Source organism: Caretta caretta, chromosome 1, assembly GCF_965140235.1.
Source record: "Caretta caretta isolate rCarCar2 chromosome 1, rCarCar1.hap1, whole genome shotgun sequence".
NCBI lineage: Eukaryota > Metazoa > Chordata > Testudines > Cheloniidae > Caretta > Caretta caretta.
In genome coordinates, this window is record NC_134206.1 from 151,012,101 (window position 1) to 151,034,092 (window position 21,992).

A 21,992-nucleotide genomic window follows, 5' to 3' on the forward strand; every position below is an offset into this window, starting at 1 on the left:
GAAAAACCCACAGCTGTGCTGTGATCTTTTTCCCTTTCCTGGTTCATCCTTCCAGCAACCTACCTCACTACCAACAATTTGTCATTGCTAGGCTTTAAAGCTAGAGACCGTTCAGAAAGCATACAGAGATCACACAGCTTAGGAAGTAGCTTCTTGTTCTGGATGAAAGAAGACTTTAATAAGAAAATAGTATATATAATAGAAATGTGTTTAAATAGACCCTAATGCTATCTACTAGACACCATTACATTGACCTTAGAGTATCATGCTTCTCTCCCTGGTGTACGATTGCCTTGTTTAGATAATTAATAGAAATTATTTAAAGTGAGTTTAGTGCTTGTGAAAGCAATTGGATTGATATTCCTAGAGGTAACATTATTTTTTTGCCAGCAGAAGGAGTGTAACACAAGCTCACGGGGACCGGATAATAGCAATAAGAACTTTCCATTACTAGGTCATCCTTAGTTTGGTTTGGCCAAGAAGAAAATGACAGAAAATTGCTACCATCCAATTAATGGATGTCTAGCAGCCTTTGTGGAATAGCTGTTCTCACTCCACTTCCTGTCCTCAAAAAAAGAATAACTAGTATTAAATGGCACTTGTTATGGGGTATACAAACCCCACACTGAGCAACAGGTCAACAGGAGCTGCTCTGGGCTCAGCCAGCCCTGCCCCTCTGCAACTGCAAGGGATGCACAGTTTGGAGGAGGAGTTAAAAGGGAGCAGAACAGCTCATTTGAAGGCAGGCCAGAGAAGAGAAAGGACCTTTACCTTGCAGCTCCTGAAGAAAGGACTGAGGGAAAGCAGAATGTCTCCCACTCACAGCTGCTCGGAGGTCCCTCCATGAGAGAAGGGAGGATCGGCTTCTGATTGACTCTGAGAGGGAGGCATTTCCCCCTCTCACATACTAACCCAGTTTATTTGTGTTTATTCCCTGTATTTTGTTTACGGACTGCCCCTTGAAGGGGAGAGACTTGGAACTGACCTGGCCCGAGGGCCAAGGCATGAGAGGAGGCAGCTGCACTCCAAGCGAGAGAGAGTTCCTATGCCACACCTGGACACGAAGAAACACCATGTGGTGAGCTGACCCCTTCACGCTTTCCTGTACAGACTGCAAACTGTGGACAATAGAGGGGTGGAAGGAAGTGACCGAAGGATAGCACCCTTAAGGCACTTCTAGGTGTCAGACCCTTTTGTCCCCCTCACAGGCCCTGGGCTGGAGTCTGGTGGAGTAGGAGGGCCCAGGCTCCCCTACCAAAACCCCCTCTGCAGGTCGAAGGACCTAAGCCCCTGACCTCTAGGCAACACTCCCTGTGAACAAAGAGCATCTCAGCATCCTAATTGCCAGTCTCAGTAGTCTTTATTTAGATTGTAGGCTCTTTAGGGCAAGGACAGTTTATATTGCTGTGCCTGTACGACATCTAACACATTCTTCACTGGTCTTTAAGCATTACCATAACAAACATAACAAGCCCTATTACTCCTACTAGTGCCCTCTCCACGTTAAAGTTGGAACACATTTGTGTGACAGCATACCACTGCTGTTTCCACCTCGCCTGCCTGTTCTGGCGATCAATAAAAGACTTCAGTTTTAAGGGCTGTCAAACAGGTACCTTCCACACACCAAATGAAATTTATATATCGTAATTTCCCAACTTTATTCAAATCTCACAAGCAGTTTAGGTTCAATTCAAGGTTTGGATGGATTCTCATTTTGTCCAAACCAATTTGTCTGTCCCTTTTTAACACTATTGAAAATGTGTAGGAAAAAAGCATAAAGAAAGAAACAAAAATTATGCTCTAAAACCTATGGGCCTGTCATTGTGCTTATGGGAGTTAATGGAAGCCTTGAAGACATTCCCCTGAATCAGGATGTACATATATCCAAGGGACAACAGATCCCTGAATTGGGAGTAATTAATGCTGAAATGGATTGTCCAAAACAATAAATGTCTCAATCAGAAAATGATTAATCCAAACTGAGAAAAAATTACTAATTATGGAACCAAAGAGAAGTTAGTTGCTCCACTCACTGAAATGCTGTCCTCGGAGTCTGTCTCCACATCTGAAGTAATTTAGTTTATGAATTAATCATCTTTTTCCCCCCTGTTGAAGTGCATTCAGTTTTGCTAGTCCCAAGAGGGAATAATCAACCTAAATCCTAAATCTCACTTAGAATCATAGAATATCAGGGTTGGAAGGGACCTCAGAGATCTTCTAGTCCAACACCCTGCTCAAAGCAGGATCAATCCCCAACTAAATTATCCCAGCCAGGGCTTTGTCAAGCCTGACCCTAAAAACCTCTAAGGAAGGAGATTCTACCACCTCCCTAGATAACACATTCCAGTGCTTCACCACCCTCCTAGTGAAAAAGTTTTTCCTAATATCCACTACAACTTGAGACCATTACTCCTTGTTCTGTCATCTGCTACCACTGAGAACAGTCTAGCTCCATCCCCTTTGGAACCTCCTTCCAAGTAGCTGAAAGCAGCTATCAAATCCCCCCTCACTCCTCTCTTCTGCAGACTAAACAATCCCAGTTCCTTCAGCCTCTCCTCAAAAGTCATGTGCTCCAGCCTCCTAATAATTTTTGTTGCCCTCTACTGGACTCTTTCCAGTTTTTCCACATCCTTCTTGTAGTGTGGGGCCCAAAACTGGACACAGAACTCCAGATGAGGCCTCACCAATGCCGAATAGAGGGGAACGATCACGTCCCTCGATCTGCTGGCAATGCTTCTACTTATACAGCCCAAAATGCCACTAGCCTTCTTGGCAAACTTGGTTTATATGAAAAGGGTTTTGTCTTTTCAGAAGTTCTGATGAGATAAAAACATATTTGATAAATATGAATACACGTCTTTGGTTTCCTTCTTCTCATGGTGGGCCAGGGAAGCAGTGGGAAGGGGGCCAGGGGACTGTATGAATTTGACAACAATGACGGGGGGTGGGGAAAACTGGAAGAAAAGGTAAAGGTGAGAAGAGCTTGTCAGTAAAAGTATGAGTTGGGTAAAACACCATCCTTGGCCACTCTGGCTGCATCAGCGTGTCATGCCAAGAGCCTTAAATTTAGGTGAGATGAACGTGATAAGGAAAATGAGAAAAGATGATGGAATGATATGACAGCAATAGCCCTAGAAGTAGTGGCAGGGTTTGATGTTGCAAGCCCAGCCATGGCACCGGCAGTTGTAGTGGAGGCATAGCAGCAAGTACGGCAGGTTCCTCTCAGTCTTCTCTGTCTGAAGGAAAGGAGCCGTAATAGTCCATCCATTTATTCTGTTTAAAAAAAAAAAAAAGAGGAGAAGGATGGAATCTCACTTTGCCACATCTGAGAGATGTGGTTTGTGTTAATGACATTTGTGTTGATTTGGTGAACAGAGCTGCTTTGTGCTCATCTTCATTCCTTGCCAAACAAGGTAAACAGAGTAAAGCCCAATTTTTTCACCCATCTCCAGCAAGAATTGAAACTGCTTGTTTGAAGATCCATCATATGGCAAATCTTGTAAGCTTTCCAGTATTGCTATACCATCTGGAATGACAACAGACAACTCTTCCAAGGATTCAGCTCTGGTGGAGGTTATCATGCTGTCTGGAATGGCTCACAACTGTGAGTGCCTAAGTCAGGGCAGATTGTCTGAAAACAAGGGCAGACACCCCAAACTGGTGGTGTGTTCTATGATTAGATATCACCAAACCAGAGTTAGGGGGCTTATTCCTTCACCCACTTACTTCCCTGGTCCTTCTCGCATGAACAGAGAGCAACAATACCCGAAGTCCAAAGGTGCAAACAATTCGATGTTTATCGGGGTGAACTTCCAGCAAGCATGATTCCAGTTTCCTTCCTTAGTATCCTCCTTCCCAGCTCTGACACCACAGAGCCTTACACCTGTCCCTGTTCCCATTCCTACCCTTAGTCAAACATGATTCCAACTTCCTTACTCCCATTCCCTGTTCCCATTTCCCCCTTTAGCAAAACATGATTCCAATTTTCTTACCCCCATTCCCTGTTCCCATCTCCCCCTTTAGCAAAACATGATTCCAATTTTCTTACCCCCATTCCCTGTTCCCATCTCCCTCCCACACCCACCCTCCCACCCACACCCACTCACTTCCTCATTGACTACAGATTATATAGTAAAACTTGAGTTCTGCTTAGCTATACCTTAACCAATCATTTTCCTGAAATTTAACTAACCAATCCTAACATATTGTAACATGATTATGTAACCAATTATATCCCACCACCTGAATTAGTTTACACCCAGCAAAATTAATTATACAGCAGACAGGAACAATCACAGAATCAGACAGAGATTATACAGACAAACAATAGCAAAGTGGGAACTATAATGACAAAACAATACGGAAGTGAGGATTCCACATCCCAGCTATTGATAAGTGAGTTCTTGCCAGACAGGATGCTATCAAACTAAGTTTCCTTTTACATTTTCTAGGCACTTCCCTTTCTCTGGAGGTGATAGGAATACAATCCTGTCCTGATAGTGCCTAACAGCCCAATAGCACCTTATTTCAATGTGACTAGTTTGGAATGTGAGGATGTGACTGTTCGCTTCCCAGCTTATGGCTGCCTCTGCTGCTTAGCCAAAGGCCTTAGCCTAAGAACAGGGCCTCAGACTGTCACAGTAAGAGAAGGCCCTTACACCAGCAGACAGTGATTTTGTTTCTTTCTTTTATACCTCTATAATTAGCCAAGTGATAAGAATACACCTGAATTCTTAGAGTATAGGCCTTTACAGACAGGCCTGAATATCTATATCCTAACACTCCACCCCCTTTTTTTTCTTTTGGGATCCTCCTGCCCAGGTATCCCTGGAAAATCATAGGACATATGGCGACACATTTCCTGATAGGGCCAGGCATCAAGGTGGAAGGTGTCGATATTCCATTTGTCCCATGTGTAGTATAGTGCCCTGCACCTTCTCTCATACGGGCATACCACGCCTATTCCAATTAGTGTTCCAGACTTCCCATTATAGCAGGCCCAAGAAGGTTGGGTCCGGGTTGTCTAGTACACTGTAGGGTTTGGAGGGCTTACTACATTACTTATAGATTATCTCCATATGCAACGTAACATAAGTACAGTTAACAATACAAAATCCACAGCAACACTGAGTCCTGTCCACTGCAGTATGGTCCAACATCCGAGACACCCCCAAAACACTGCCTCTCCTCCTTCGATGGGGTCACGATCTTGTGTCCAGTTGCTGGCAGTTGCAACAAGCTGCCTCTGGAGGTTTTGCTTGCTTTTGTCCATATCATAAGTCCATTGAATGTTCACAGAGAGATGGGATATTGTCCAAACCAGCTTGACCACTTGGTATGGAATCAGGCAGTAAGCCCTGGCTTATTCACAGCAGTAAGATTCACAGATCCATTTGTGCACCAAAGTCCATATAGCAGCATGTAGATGGGTGTAGTTTGGTTATGGGCTGGTGTAATTGTGCCCCCAGTAATATGTACATTCCCAGCAAAACACCTTATACATAGTACACCCAATTGTCCACCCCTTGCATAGGCTCCTCTATAGTCACAGGAGAGGGGCACATCCAAACATCTTCTATTGATTTACACTATTTTACACACCCCTCCATTGATTCCCAGTGAGCTCCTCCCCTTCTCATTAGTTCCATAGGGCTTGTGGGGGCCACCTTAGTTGCCATTCCATTTCCAGGTACCACGGTAGCTATTACACAGATGCTGGCCTCCTAGTTGAGCATTTTGCATTCCCATACACATCTTTCCCCCCAAGGTCAGCCTTTTGAAGCCATCCCCCACCCACATCATGAGGTTTTCTGTTCATTAAAACACAACAATGCTAGCAACAAGACAAACACCACAGACAAACAACACAAAACATAGATCCATGGTATTCTGAGTTATTCTTCCGCTGGCGCCAGCTTGCTTGTAGAGTGTCTGAAAAACAAAAGAAACAATTTTCACTCCCCTGGTGGGGACAGATTATTGCTTAATAATAATACCACTTTCTTTTACAAATTTCCTTGCTACTTGCAGGAAAAACAGAAGAATTACCTCCAGGCTGTCCTTATTTCATTCTAAAGTCAGGCTAGTGAATTACCTCACTCACTGGTCATTTATGAAATTCATGAGATGGTGTACCTCAGTTTCCCCTCTTGTACAACAGACCAAGTTTGCAATAGTTTCTCTGCTGTACCAAGCTTTAAGTTTATTCTCAGGTAATAGCTGAGACACAGCTTCAGATTTTAGCACTGCACACACACACACACACACACACCCCTTAAGGTTAACCTGTCCCCCTTATTTTCAGGCTTGACTTGTTTTTTCACCTCCCTTTCCTGGAGGGCCATAATCTGAGTCTTCTAGTAGCTTGTTTGCTGACCGGATGTGTTCATTATTTGCAGCTCCTTTGTGCCCATCAGCTAGGTAATTTGCATTTACACAGAGGCTTACTAGCTTGCTTCTGGATCCAAAGCTGTTAGCAGCTCAGACACTGTCTTAAAAGGGAAGCATTTTACTTCCACCAGAGTTCTGATTACTTTCCTCTCCTGCTCCAAATCACACAGAGATCTGAAAAAGAAAGCAAAACCTATTGTGGCTCCTTTTGGAGCCCTATTAGGATTTTAATTAAGTACCATGTTTTATTTGCATTTCTTTTACCCTTCTCCAATATACACCGCACATGTCCTGGGAAAATGCAAATTCCTTCCATATAGTTTAACCTCCATAACATCATATTAGCCAAATTAATTTTACACAAGGTGTAACTGCCTCCCCCATGCCTACAGAGTTTTCATGCACACCCACCAAAGCAACAATCTAATCCCCCAGAGCCATCCCAAGGCTCAGTGTTCCCATCATTCCTCCCCTTTTCCTTTTCTTTTACCTGTGCACACACACACAAAATTCTGTTTTGCCTAACATCCCTTGCACTGTGATTACTCTTTTTACACAACTGTACCCTGATTACACTTCCATCTTGTACAACTAGACACAACCAGGAGCAGCCAAGTTAAGTTCCAAAAGAAACCCCTTCCATCCTTTAGTGATTTTGATTACATTACCCAAAAGTCAAATAATTTTGATCAGATTCTCTCTCTGCCTGCTGCCTGCAGCAGTCCCTTATAGACCATTTCTGTGGGAAAAGGGCCAATTTTCCCTCAGAATAGCTGTAAAGGCTTCTGGGGACAGAAGCATAGTGGTGGTAGTAGCCACTCTACCTGACCCCCTTGGATAATTTAATTACCAAGCTTCCATCCAATGTGACTGCACAGAGTTGCACATACAGTTACATTTATATAACTGGGTTTTATCATTAAACAAAAACTTCTTTCTTGACATCTCACATAAGTATCCAAAGTACCCTCCATTAAAACTTCAGAAAAACAAAAGAGTGTGGAAAGGCAGGTTGCACTTTGAAACTTTTTTTTTTCTCCACTCCCCCAGGACCAAGTGTCAGATCCAGTCTCTAAAGGTAGTCTGTTAACTCTGCTTTTGACATTAAACCCTTTTGTGCCAAATCATCTTTCACTATCCCTAACTAATTTACAACCCTTCAGCAGCCCTTGCTGAAGCAGCACCAAACTTGAAAGATTACTGGCAGCTTCCCATAATGCTGCCCTTACTTCAAACCTCTCACAAGCAGACTGAAGTGCCTCCTTTCCCTGGAAGGCATTCAGTCCCCATGGGCAGGGACCTTCTTCCACTACCCATGTACCAAGGAGGGTGGGCTCCTCAGCCACCCCCCATCCCTCTGGGTCCCCTAACACTTCCTCCATTTCCTTTTTAATCTCATCCCAGGTTGACCCCTGTACCTGGTATGGGCCCTGGTTCTCCCTTATCCATTTATCCAAAAAATCCTTTACCCTGGCTTGCCAGAACCCGCAACTACCATCACGAGAGTTCGCGATACCCCCTCCAAGCAGCTGCGCGGACTGTTGGGGAGAGGGACTTACAGGCTGCCACTCACCTATCCAATGCGATGCATCCGAGTCACCGGCACCAAGATGTTAGGGGGCTTATTCCTTCACCCACTTACTTCCCTGGTCCTTCTCGCATGAACAGAGAGCAACAATACCCGAAGTCCAAAGGTGCAAACAATTCAATGTTTATTGGGGTGAACTTCCAGCAAGCATGATTCCAGTTTCCTTCCTTAGTATCCTCCTTCCCAGCTCTGACACCACAGAGCCTGACACCTGTCCCTGTTCCCATTCCTACTCTTAGCCAAACATGATTCCAACTTCCTTACTCCCATTCCCTGTTCCCATTTCCCCCTTTAGCAAAACATGATTCCAATTTTCTTACCCCCATTCCCTGTTCCCATCTCCCCGTTTAGCAAAACATGATTCCAATTTTCTTACCTCCATTCCCTGTTCCCAACAACTGTGAACTCCTGGATCACTGTAACAGTCTTACCATGGAGTCTCTTAGACTCGCCAGCCTATCTTGCCACCCTGACAAACTGGATTTTGTGGTAAAAGGTCACTTAAACCCAAAATCACACATCAGGTTTCTCTCAGTCCCAAGAGACCAGTCACTTCCCCCATATCACTTGGTACTCCAGATCTTACACCAAAGACAATGCTGGTAGCTTTGAATTGGATGAATGCATTCAAAAATGTAGCCCTGTTTTCTTTTTTAACTTACTTGACACTGTATGTAGGTAATCCTTTTTTAATGTGACTCTCTCTCTTTCTCTTTTTTTTTTAATTACATTACTCCCCCTTAGAATAGTTATAAAAGGAAATTGGCACCGGATGCTAAATGGAATCTTCTCTATGAAAAAATAGCAAAGGCAGGTCCATAATTCTCTTGATATGAGGTAAAATTTGCACAGTAGAGATGCCCCAACCTATTGGCCTTTTGCAGGTCTAGGGTTTGCTTATCTCCCCTCCCACCATCAGACCTGCTCATCCATGTCTCTTCCACAAGCATCTGAGCTGGGATTACTCCCGTAATGGACAAGAACTTCCTGATGGCTCAGCAGAGCAGATATGGGGTCTCCCCATCCATGGAGCCTTGCTGACTTCAGAGGAGCTCCCCTGGGCATCGGGGTCTTCCAATGTGGAGCTGCTTGCAGGATCCAGGCCCATTTCAGACAAACACAATATATAGGAATCTAATTCTGAAAGAAGATGACACAGTGACATAAGATGATATTGATATTTATGTTGAGACTTTGCAAAATGAATGGGTTTCAAATAGGAAAGGGCCCAAGTTACAAATATGAGATTTAGATAGAGATTTATAACAACCCTAGGGTCAGCTAGCAAGATTGTTAGCCAGACCTTGAATTCCTAGTGGACAGCTCTCAGCAGAGCACAGGAACTACATTTTTAGATTCTGTTTAGCAATGGAAAGCACGTCTGTCAAAGCAGGAACGGTTTTTGAAACCACAATGGAAATACTTCATTCCTCAAGACAAGGGCATAAGAACAAGGGCAGCAGCTTTACGTTAAGCACATTACATTAAAAATGTTTATTCATATTTACTTATTTATATACGATCAAATTAGAGACAGACCCAACCCAAGTCCCTCTTCCCCTGAGCTTTGGCACCTTTGAGACTTGCATCCAGCTTGCTGCTTTCTCAAGCTGAGTTTTCAAATGGCTTCCACTGAGTTTAGCAGAAGAACATACCGTGGCTCATCTAGTGATGTCATCAAGTTATCCGGTACCTCCACGTAGCACTATGTTTTAGGGCTTGTCTACACGTATGGTGCAGCTGCACTGCTGTGGCGCGTTAGTGAAGGCGCCGCTACACCAGCAGGAGGGCTTCTCCCATAGGCATAGTTAATCCAGCTGAGGGTAGAGACTCAGGAGTGTGGATTTTTCACACCTCTGAGTATTACAGTTATCCCAATGGAAGTTTGTAGTGTAGACCTGGACTTAATCAATGAGTAGCACTGTTATTAGGAAAGATCAGCTTTTAGTATTCTAGCATTCAAAACAGGGTTCTTGGAGGAGGAAGGACGTAATTAGCCCCTGATATTTGTGCTGCTGGTACACGACAGAGAGAAGAGTATTTTTCATTCTAGTACTTGAACCCAGCTGAGGGTTGGATCTTTCACAAGGAATTGTGAGGTTTTAGAAACAAACACTTTTAGTGAAATTCCATTGAACTGGTCAGCACAAAGAGCCTCTATTCTACATTGTTGTTGTTTTTTAAGTTTTTCTCTGTATCTCCCAAGTCTACTTCTGCAAGTAGGAATCCTCTGCCCTAGGCAGAGCTCCATAGCCTCTATTGCAGCTCTGAGGCTGCCTGTGCTCTGCATGGGGCAATGGCTAGCCACGCAAATAGCAGCAGATCTTCTGCTCATTCCTACTTCATTATGAAGGACAGCACAGGGTGAGCCCTGCAGAATTCTGCCTGCTCTCTCTGTACACTCCCCAAAACCTGTTCCCCCTTTACTGCATCTAACATGATCACAGGGGAGAGGGCTGGAAGTGGCCCAAAGTGATGCAGGTGCTAAGTGTTTCATTTTCCTGGTACAGCTCTAAGGTGCTAGAAAGCAAACCATGAATAAGCTGACTAAAATTGACTCAGGATATGGATTAAAAAATGACAATATGTACAGGATAGAATGTAAATCGGCCAAGGCCTCACATTATCCTGCCCACCCTTTGTTTGGCAAATAAATAACTTCCACCTTAACAATAATGCGGAGCATCACAGTCTACTCTATCTGTTTTCAATTTCCCCTAAGCGATAAGCTTACTGAAAAATATAAGAATTTTAATACAGGACAAAGGATATGAAAAAACATGATTATTATTCTAGGCCTCTAGTAAGTCCCAGGAATCAAACATGCTTGAAATATTCTGCCTTTTGCAATTGAAAGCATTCCCTAGTCAATCTCACCAGTAATCTCACAGTAAAAGTTGCACAACCTTATACTGCATTTTGGATAGAAAGAGCCTGTCAAGATTAGAATAAAAGTCATCTGATGTCCTGTTCCACAAACACACACACATTGTTATAAGGTTCCTCATCAGTCTTCTGTTCTCAGATAAAAGATACCCAGTTTTTTTTAACCTTTCTTCATAGTTCTGGTTTCCAAAATCTTTTATCATTTTTGTGTTCTCCTCTGGACTTTCTCCACTTCATCACATGGTGCCCAGAATTTGACAACTGAGGCCTCACCAGTGCTGAGTAGAACGGGACAGTTATCGCCCATGTCTTACACATGATAACCCTGTTAATACACCATAGAACGATATTATCTTTTTTTGCAACTGCAACACATTGGTGGCTCCTAGTCAACTTGTGATCCACAATTACCTTTAGATCCTCTTCAGCAGTACTACAACCAAGTCAGTTATTCCCCATTTTGTAGTGGTGCAGTTGCTTTTTTCTTCCTACGTATAGTACTTGGCACTTCTCTTTACTGAAGTTCATCTTGCTGATTTCAGACCAATTATCCAAATTTATCCGGGTCCTCATCATGTTCTGCAAATAAGTCTGGTTAGGACTCAGCTTCATCTCCTCTCATAGGGTTGTCCATGGCTGAGAAATTCTTTGCCAAATATGCCCTGAATCTCCAGCTCCAGAAATCCTCAGTACTGAGTCTTTGGAAGAACATAGCTGACTTGGTGGCTCAGTAGTTCATGAATCTGGTCTCCCAAGGCAGGAGCTATTCTATTAAAAAGCCTTCAAAATTAAGACCATACTGTTGATTTGGACCCAGAATAAAATGGGCATCCCATGGAAGACATGGAACAACAATCTAGGTAAGCAGGGAGCTTTTCTGGTCTCCTCCTTGCTCCCCCTTTTATCTCCTTCTCCTTTCTTATCTCATCCTCCCTACCCCTTTTATCTGTTTTGTTCAGCTGTCACATCACAATACACATCTTTACTTTTAAGCATCTGAGTGGCCCAACTGGGGGACTACTCACATACTGAGGGTTCAGCCTGTACATAAATCTTTGCAGGATCAAGTATGATTCACATGCTTTGAAGTTAAGCATGTGGGTAAATCTTTGCAGGATCAGGACTGTGTACTGTCAACTTTTTATTTATTTATTTATTTTTGGGTCACAGACTATCTTTTTAATACTTGTCTGTACAGTGCCCAGCATAAGGGGGGCTGATCTTTGGTTAAGGTTTCTTGGCAACACAGTAATATAAATAAATAATAATGGTATGAGTCACACAAAAAGACCAGTTCCAATTGGAGGGATAAAAAAAGGAAGGTTATGTTTGTCATTGAGGATGCAAGTGAATTAGCAGCTTACCGCTCCTACCAGTGGGAAATGGCATGTCACAGATAAACAGCTGTACAAAAATAACAAATTTCACTTACTGTACACTCCACTAGAGCTTTGTTGCAGATGTGCGTTTTTGGAAAATTATGTGCTAAGTGGGGGGGTGGGTGGGATTTTTTTTGTTAGTATTTGTATAATGAGTATTGTGTTCTAATATATTTTTCATGTTTAACTTACCCCTTCCTGCCAATCGCCCTTTGAATGAAATGTTGCTTCTCAGTGAATATTTCTGTATAAATATTTTATAACCCAACTAAATAAAAAATAACTGTATAACTACTTCAGGTTAAATTGTTGAATGAGTGAAAACAGTTCCATTATACATTTGCTTTTATTTATTTTCAGCATTTTGCAAGGAAACCTCATTGAAGCAAAGTCTCTTTTCCACTCAAGTTCATACTAAATGACAAGGAATGAATAGCAATGAAACATTAATGTACTGTGGATATAGGGCACCTTCACTATAATTGAAAGTATAGAGTGTTAGCTGTAGACTTATTGAAACCTGGTATAAACACCAGCCTGCTTTAATATGCAAATTTTGTGGGTCCCCAGAGTCCCTTTTAAATCAGGGTGTTCTATGCTAAAAAAATTAAAAATGCAGGATTATTATTTCCAATGTGAGAGGCATTAACACCATATTAAAATGAAAAATAATCCATACTAATTACCTTTTCCTCAGCACTGTGAACACTGTGAACTGTTTAAATCCAAGGCGAGAATCAGAATGGGGATAACACCCGAGCATTCTCGTCGGAGGTTCAGAGCCCTAAGGTGGAAACCAGACGTGTCATTTACTCGACATGCCCACCACATTGTGAAACATTGGGATGCCTGGATATTAGGAGCAAGTGTTGAATCTCCAGTAAATTTGCCCTTCCTAATGCAAATGGAACAATTCTTAGAGGGTGTTCCTGAGGAAATAGAAAGATACATCCTAGATGGGAAGCCCAAAACTGTAATCGAGGCAGGAGAGATTGGAGCCTGATGGGTGGAGGTGGCAGAGAAGAAGAAAACTGGTCACAGTTGGAGTGGAGACCAGAAGGGACAACCCCAGACCACACCCTATTACTGGGGGCCACCCAAGGCCCCACCTACCTCCCAAAGAACCCTCCAGACACCTTATCATCCCACCACCCCGTTCTCCAGCAACCCTCCTCGCCCCAGTGACCCATCAGCTGGACGATGTTTTAAATGCAACGAGCTGGGGCATGTAAAGGCCAACTGCCCCAAGAACCCCAACAGATTACAGTTCATTGCACCGGAATCACACCAGAGGTCCGCAGGCCCAGATACCTCCCAGGTACCCTTGGAGCGGAGGGAAACTGTGAGTGTGGGTGGGAAGAAGGTCACCACGTGGAGGGACACCGGAGCACAAGTGTCAGCTATCCATGCTTTCTTGGTGGACCCCAATTTAATCAACCTAGAGATCCAAGTGACAATTCAACCCTTCAAGTCCAACTCTTTCAATTTGCCAACAGCCAAATTGCCTGTCCAGTACAAGGGCTGGTCAGGAATGTGGACTTTTGCAGTCTATGATGATTATCCCATCCCCATGCTGTTGGGGGAAGACTTGGCCAATCATGTGAAGCGGGCCAAGAGGGTGGGAACGGTCACCCGCAGCCAGGCTAAACAAGCCATGAGGCCTAGCTCTGTTCTGGAAACTTCTATCAGGACTCGGTCAGAGGTGATGGACCTGGACCCCAGGCCAATGTCTGCAACAGCAGTAGCGGATCCAGTCCCAGAGACCCAGATGGAACCAGTCCCAGAACCGGAACCAGCAGAACAACCAACACCAGACCCATTGCCAGCACTGAATCCAGTACTTGCAACCTCAACACCAGAGGGCCCCACCGAACCTGAACTGGCAGCAGCCGATAACCCTACACAAGAGGCTCAGCCAGAGCCTGAACCCCAACATAGTGTCCCAGCGGAGAGCGGTTCACAGTCAACGGAAACAGCCCCATTCCCTACATCGCTTCCAGAGGGACCAAGCATAGGTCCACAATCCAATGAGGAACTGATGTCTCCAGCATCAAGGGAACAGTTCCAGACCAAACAGGAAGCAGATGAAAGCCTCCAGAGAGCTTGGACGGCGGCACGGAGCAACCCACCGCCTCTCAGCTCTTCTAATCGATCCAGGTTTGTTGTAGAAAGAGGACTTTTATACAAGGAAACTCTTTCTGGTGGACACCAGGAAGACTGGCATCCTCAGAGACAGTTGGTAGTTCCAACTAAATACTGGGCCAAGCTCTTGAGCTTAGCCCACGATCACCCTAGTGGCCATGCTGGGGTGAACAGGACCAAAGACCGTTTGGGGGGGGGTCATTCCACTGGGAGGGAATGGGCAAGGATGTTTCTACCTATGTCCAGTCTTGTGAAGTATGCCAAAGAGTGGGAGAACCCCAAGACCAGGTCAAAGCTCCTCTCCAGCCACTCCCCATCATTGAAGTTCCATTTCAGCGAGTAGCTGTGGATATTCTGGGTCCTTTTCCGAAAAAGACACCCAGAGGACCAGCAGTGCTTATTAGGCTGTCTGGAGACTAGCTCTGCTGCAGGCCCTGATTCCTGACAACACATTCTCCAAATCCTGCCCTGCTATATGCCATGGAACCACACAAGATCCACTGCACAAGGGTGTTTGGCAAAAAACATCTTACTTGCCAAACCAATGTCTGATGCTTTGCACCCGTTGTCCATTTGGCTGCCAACTTCCATCCTACACATGTGGATGAGATTTCGTGAAGTGATTCTTATACCTATGTAGGTCCCTATGCTCCACAACACTTCCACTAACTGAGGGGACATGAATCTGGCAAAAGAGGCCACGAGCTATGGAAAGGTGTGAGCACTGAATCTGTATCAAACCCCTCACATGAGCACCGTTGTGTTTAGTCTCCACAGAACTTTGGAGCTGCTTTCCCTGGAGTGCTCCCCACAGACCTCCTGGAAACCTGAAATAGGTATCAATAATGATGATTCAAGAAGCATTGGCTTCCACTGGGTCACCTCCACAGCTACTAGTGTGCCACCAATGCTTCTGAAGGAGTAATTCTGCCAAGGTGAAGTGGTGTAGGCACTGGAGATGGAGAACAGCACATAAGTCCAAGGATCCATGGAGGTAAAAGCAGAGTTCTCGCAAACCCTGAGCTCCACGGCTCATGCCCCTCTGCCTCCTCTGCACACTCCCAAAGCTTTCCCCTCTAGCAAAGGAGAGGGGGTGAAGTGAAACTTGGAGAGTTTTATACCTACCGAAGGAAAACAAAAGAACATTTTCATTGTGTCAGAATCATTACTCACTAGCTGTCATAGATATAAAGGGAAGGGTAACCACCTTTCTGTATACAGAACTATAAAATCCCTCCTGGCCAGAGGAAAAACCCTTTCACCTGTAAAGGGTCAAGAAGCTAAGATAACCTCGCTGGCACCTGACCAAAATGACCAATGAGGAGACAAGATACTTTCAAAGCTGGAGGGGGGTGGGAAACAAAGGGTCTGGCTGGCTGTGTGATGCTTTTGCCGGGAACAGATCAGGAATGCTCTTCAGAACTCCTGTAAAAAGTTAGTAAGTGATCTAGCTAGAAATGCGTTAGATTTTCTTTTGTTTAAATGGCTGGTAAATAAGCTGTGCTGAATGGAATGTATATTCCTGTTTTTGTGTCTTTTTGTAACTTAAGGTTTTGCTTAGAGGGATTCTCTATGTTTTGAATCTGATTACTCTGTAAGGTATTTACCATCCTGATTTTACAGAGGTTTTTCTGTTACTTTTTCTTTAATTAAAATTCTTCTTTTAAGATCCTGATTACTTTTTCATTGTTCTTAAGATCCAAGGGTTTGGGCCTGTCTTCACCTATGCAAATTGGTGAGGATTTTTATCAAGCCTTCCCCAGGAAGGGGGGGGTAGGGCTTGGGGGGCTATTTTGGGGGGAGGACGTCTCCAAGTGGGCTCTTTCCCTGTTCTTTGTTTAACATGCTTGGTGGCAGCATAGGGTTCAAGGACAAGGCAAAGTTTGTACCTTGAGGAAGTTTTTAATATGATATATTATGATCATGTTTATGATACATTAGGCATTGACCTTTCTTTATAGTGCAAGGAGAAAATACGTAGTGTCGCCTAAGGTTACATTTGACCCTGAAATCATCAAGCTTTTTAACCAGTGTTTTCTCCAAAAGCAATGAAAGAAAATTAGCCCTATTCCAATGGAGATTACCACTGCTTTGAGACAGATATTAATACTAAGAGTACACAGAGGGAGCTGCAATTCTGGTCCTTTTACAGGCTCAGTTCTTGACTTCTTTCACAGCCATTACTCAAGGCAGCGAAGCACGGAGCCTGCTTCACAGAGGACTGTAGCCTGACACCAATGCCAAATTACAGACTGTGTTCTGGATGATGGCACATCACACAAGAGATTGATTTATGAGGTAGCCATCCCTTGTTGGGAGCAGATGCATTAGCTGTGTTCACATCAGGTAAGCAGAAATCAGATTGGGATTCTTTTATGACTGACTTCATGTAGGAAGCTAAAGATTTCAGGACTGAGACTCATTTACACTATGGTCTCTTTATACCATTCTGGCAGAGTAAAGAGGCCTCATGTGGGTTACCTTCCTGCCCCCTTCCTTCCCCACCTCAAGGCCCATTTACACTGTCCAAGTGATATAAAGGAGCTTAAGAGTATGTCTACACTGGAGCTGGAGGTGTAATTTCCAGTTTGAGTAGATGTACGTGTAAGCAGAGTCAGGATGAGCCCTACCCTGACATCTGGTGGTGAGTTGTGGCAAGTTGTGGAAAAGAACTTCAGGGGCTGATCTCATTTGCATAGGCACACCCACCTCGCCTAGCATGAGCCCATAGCTGCCCAAATGGTCACTTTGGCTGCTGTGGAATCCCCAGTTTCTCTGTTATTGGGGCAGGAAGAATAAATTGTAATTATCCTGATTATGTGAATCAAGGACAGTGGAACTGTACTTGGCCTTTTGTTATGATGGAGGGGCTCACCATCAACTAACTAGCACTTGCTAGGCAAGGGACATGGGTTCCAAAAGTCAGTGAATGGAAAGAGGCTGGGGATAGGCATTAATACCTGGTGGTATGGGGCCTCTAGTGAGGGCCTTACATGATAATTGTAGTTCTCTTTCTACTGTAGAGTATCAGAGCTAATTTTGATTCTATTAGGAGTCTAGTTACAGGCTGCTGAGCTGAATTCACTTTGGGCTAATGGTGTACCAGCACTGAAGCTCCCCTACTACAGGCTGAAATCACTGAGTGTTGTGTTAAGTAGTGGGGGAGCCTGAAGATATATTTTAGAGCAGTTGCGGGATAGCTGGCAGAGCAGAGCAGCTGGTGGAGTGGAGCAGTTTGTGGGATGGCTGGAGCAGCTCATGGGGCTTGGCTGGCAGAGAGGAGTGATTTGTGGGACGGCTGGTGGAGCGGAGCCCCATGGAGAGGTGGGGCAATTGGCTTTGGACCATGTAAGGTGCCCCTTAACACCCCCCCCCATCTCCACCCAGGTTGGGAGGTAAAACTCTGCAGATAAACTCAGGGACAGAGACTTTTGGGTTGTTGGACTTTTGGGACTTTGGATGACTTTGGGTTGCTGGACTCAAGAACCAAAGGGAAAGGACACACCCCAAATTGTTTGGGGTGGGGGTTTTTTGCTCATGATTCATGTTATGAATCCTGTTGGTGGTGTTTCCCCAACATAATGCCACATTGTTTCTCTCTGTTATTAAAAAGCTTTTGCTACACTCAGACTGTGCTTGCGAGAGGGGAAGTATTGCCTCTTAGAGGCGCCCAGCGGGGGTGGTATATATTTGTCCCAGATCACTGGGCGGAGGCCCGATCCGGTTTTGCATTGTGTATTGGAATGGAACCCCTAGATACTGAACCCAGCCCTTCTTGCTGCCAACTCTGACGGGTAGAAGGGTTACATATGTGTACTGACTTTGATTTGTCTAGCACACTAAAATAGCTGCCCCAAGTCTCTATTTAGGATTTCAGACAGCATTGTACAGGGACAACTAGCCTGTCCTGCCACATGTGCCTCTACAGCTATGCTTCTCTATTTGGCTTGCTAACTCAATCAGATCTAGTGCAGGTAACTCTACACGAGCTGGAAATCACACCTCTACCTCCAGCATAGACATACATTTAGTATCAATGCAATCCATGGTCTTCACCTTGATGAACTTATCTACAAATATAAGCATGTTTCTTAACTGTACTGTAGGATTTCTCTCTAATGGATCTCCTGCCCAGCACACCCTAAACAAGTGGGGTACACTGTGAAGGTAACCCAGTGGTGCTCTATCTACAGCTATGCAAGTCTGGCAAAGTGCTTTTGCTTTAAGAATAACTAGCTGCAAAGGCTTAGCATGGATAACTCACCACTGGTGTAAAAGAAAGAGTTGTCCACACACCCAGGCGTTAAATGGAATAACAATCTTACTCTCTCTGAGGCTCAGTGTGGGAGTCAGGGCAATGACTCACTTTCCTCTCTTGACTGAGCTGCTCAGTCTTGATCTGTCTGCTCACTGTAATTTTAATTCCAGAAATAATCAATCAAATCAGGTTCCTTAATGAAGATTTTTTGAGGCAAATAGTTTTGGCTGAAATCTAACAATGATGGGTACAAACTAGTTTTGCCTCACTTTATTTCTGCAAAGATTCAGTGTTTCTCACTAAATTCATTGCAATAGGAAGAAGACTGAATAATGGAGTTCTTGATGTTTAAGAGAGTCCCGGGTTTCTCTGTGGATTTTCTCAGGCAATCAGCACTAGCAGATTGCAAGGAATGCATTATTTCTAAATGTTGCCTAAGTGAAATTATACCAAGATGGGTTTTCAGCTTGTCACAGCTAATGTTTTTTCTTACAATGGCAGAAAATTAGCCTGCATGTACCTGCTGACTAAATGTTGTAGAGGGTTACTCATTTAAACATGCATCAAGAGCGTGTCATCACAAAAGCCTTGACCCTTCAAATACTACCATGTGCCATCCAGCATCAGCAAGTTTTTATCCAATTCCCCCCTGGGGGAAGAAATCAGGGCTCATCCTCTTGTTCATATGCAATTTACTAATGCGTGTTTTCATAATGCCCATAAAGTCCAAGGATTTACTTCCATCACATGCCTACTGCTATGATTTCCAAATGCCCAGCCAGAGATCTTGGGGCCCTGAACATCATTAATGCCAGCCTGGCTTCTCTTCTTTCCTTTACATCCGAGTTTTTAGACTGATACAGTAATAGGATTATGAAGGGCTTTGTCAGTTTTCAGCAATTTCCTCTAAACACTGATGCAAACTGTGGGCGACACAAGTCCATGTGGCGTTTCCCATCAAGGAGGGGACATGCTGTTTCTCCCCTCTCCCCCCCACCCTCACTATACCAGAAGGTTTGATCTCCAAAAAACATAATAATAATAAAAAAAACCAGTGGATGCCAGGGAATCTCCAGAGCTGTGCACCAGCTCACAGCTAGGCTGACTGGGGTGTCCCACTGAACCTGAAGCCCCACCCCAAAAGAAAGAGAATTAGGAGGATATAGAGGGCGAGAGGGAAGTTCAGCAGTGTGGAGAAGGGAGATGGGTAAGTTAACATTACCCCAGACAGAGAACCTAATGGGAAACAGGGCAAGAATTACTAAAATTTGGTGGTGGAATGATGCTACAGGCAGATCCCAACACCCCAAAAGGGGTTTCCATGCAATCAGGGGAAGAGAGGAAAATATAAGCCTTGCCAGGTGGGGCTCTAATCATTTTGCACATCATCCACTTGCAGCAGGAGATGCTGTTCATGTTTCTCTATTCTCCTTGTGTGTATAGTTAACCCTGATAATTGAGTGGGCGTAGGGACAAAGAGTTTGAATCAGAATATTCAAATAATAAACTACACTCCATTATCAAGGAAACAGTGATCAGAGTCTGCTGCTCTCATAACACCATGGTGATGGGAGCAATATAAAAACCTATTCAGTCGTTATTACAGTATTTGCGGAGATTGGAGAAGTTTTTGATTTCCCAGAATATGTGGAAAATTAAGGAACAGATTCTGTCACCATTAGTCATCTCATGTTGAATAGTATCTTACTCCATGAGAAGTCCCATTGACTTTGAAGCTGTAAAATGCTATTTAAAGAGAGCACAGATATAAGAATCTGGCCCTAACATATTTGGAAGTTTTGCAAATTTTATAACTTTTAAAAATAATTTTGCCAAGAAATCTTTCTCTCCTTCTATAGAAATGGCCATAAAACATGAAAGTTTGTGTAAATATTGAATTCATTAAATGCCTAATAATCAGAAAGCTCTAAATGAATGGACTCTGAGTTCTTCCATTTCTTTTCTGTAATACTCCACCGCATTTAACATTTTTGCTCAGCTTTTTGTTGTAGTCACATTATTGCATATGGTGGTTGACTCCCATCCACCATTTTGAGTGCAAACACAGTATAGACAGCAGGGAGAGTTTTTAGACTAAAAGAAAATGAAAGAGAATATGAAAGTGTGAGCAGCTCTCATGTGCTGATGGATATGCTACATGATATTAAAGGAAACAAAAACAGGATTAGAGTTAACAAGGAGCTTCCTAAATGCAGTTCATTAGCCTCCCATTATTGTCCTCAGAGAATAATTCATTGCTTAAATTGGTAAACAAATTAAAAAGCATATGAACTGTACAACATGCCATTCTTTAAAAGAACACAGCTTGAATGTTTGAACTGAAATCAACTGCTTAAGATACAAAAATATTTTAAAGTTTACACAAAATGTTAATCCTTTTCTAAGTTGCTTGTTTGTACCTTGGAGTAGAATGCAATAGTAGTAACAACAACAAACTGTAGCTCTTTTTATGCTGAATGATCCCAATGATCTTTACTACGTGTCACAAATTCTGCCTCAGGACTCTTGCACAAAGTTCTCAGTGTTGTCAATAGGAAGCCTGTGTATGAAAACCAGAATGCAGTTTAGCCCTGTACAGGATAGGGAGTGAATGAGAATAAAATATACAAGTGGCAGCGGCAGTCAAAAAAGCAAACAGAATTTTGGGAATCATCAAGAAAGGGATAGATAATATCCTATTGCCTCTATATAAATCCATGGTACGCCCACATCCTCAGTACTGCATGCAGATCAGGACACCTCATCTCAAAAAAGTTATTTTGGAATTGGAAAAGGTTCAGAAAAGGACAACAAAAATGATTAGGGGTATAGAACGGATTCCATATGAGGAGAGATTAATAAGACTGGGACTTTTCAGCTTTGAAAAGAGGCGACTCAGGGGGAAGATGATAGAGGTCTATAAAATCATGAGTGGTACAGAGAAAGTAAATAAGGAAGTGTTATTTATTCCCTCTCATAATACAAGAACAAGGGGCCACCAAATGAAATTAATGGGTAGCAGGTTTAAAACAAACACAAGAAAGTATTTTTTCATGCAACGCACTGTCAACCTCGGGAACTCCTTTCCGGAGGATGTTGTGAAGGCCAATACTATAACGGGGTTCAAAAGGGAGCTAGATAGATTCATGGAACATAGCTCCATCAATGGCTATTAGCCAGGATGGGCAGGGATGGTGTCCCTAGCCTCTGTTTGCCAGAAGCTGGGATTGGGTGACAGGTCATGGGTCACTTGATGATAACCTGTCTGTTCATTCCCTTTGGGGAACCTGCCATTGGCCACTGTCAGAGGACAGGATACTGGGCTGGATGGACCTTTGGTCTGATGCAG

At 43.6% G+C, this 21,992-nt stretch overlaps 1 long non-coding RNA gene across 1 annotated transcript; it reads right to left on the bottom strand.

The window, feature by feature from the left end:
- Window positions 1-4,105: 4,105 nt before the first annotated feature.
- Window positions 4,106-13,023, bottom strand: LOC125642436 (uncharacterized). The gene is made up of 3 exons (XR_007358400.2): window positions 12,930-13,023; window positions 6,324-9,118; window positions 4,106-5,931 (listed from the first exon to the last, which is right to left on the bottom strand). It is a non-coding gene; the product is annotated as an uncharacterized LOC125642436 (long non-coding RNA).
- Between the last annotated feature and the right edge of the window lie 8,969 nt (window positions 13,024-21,992).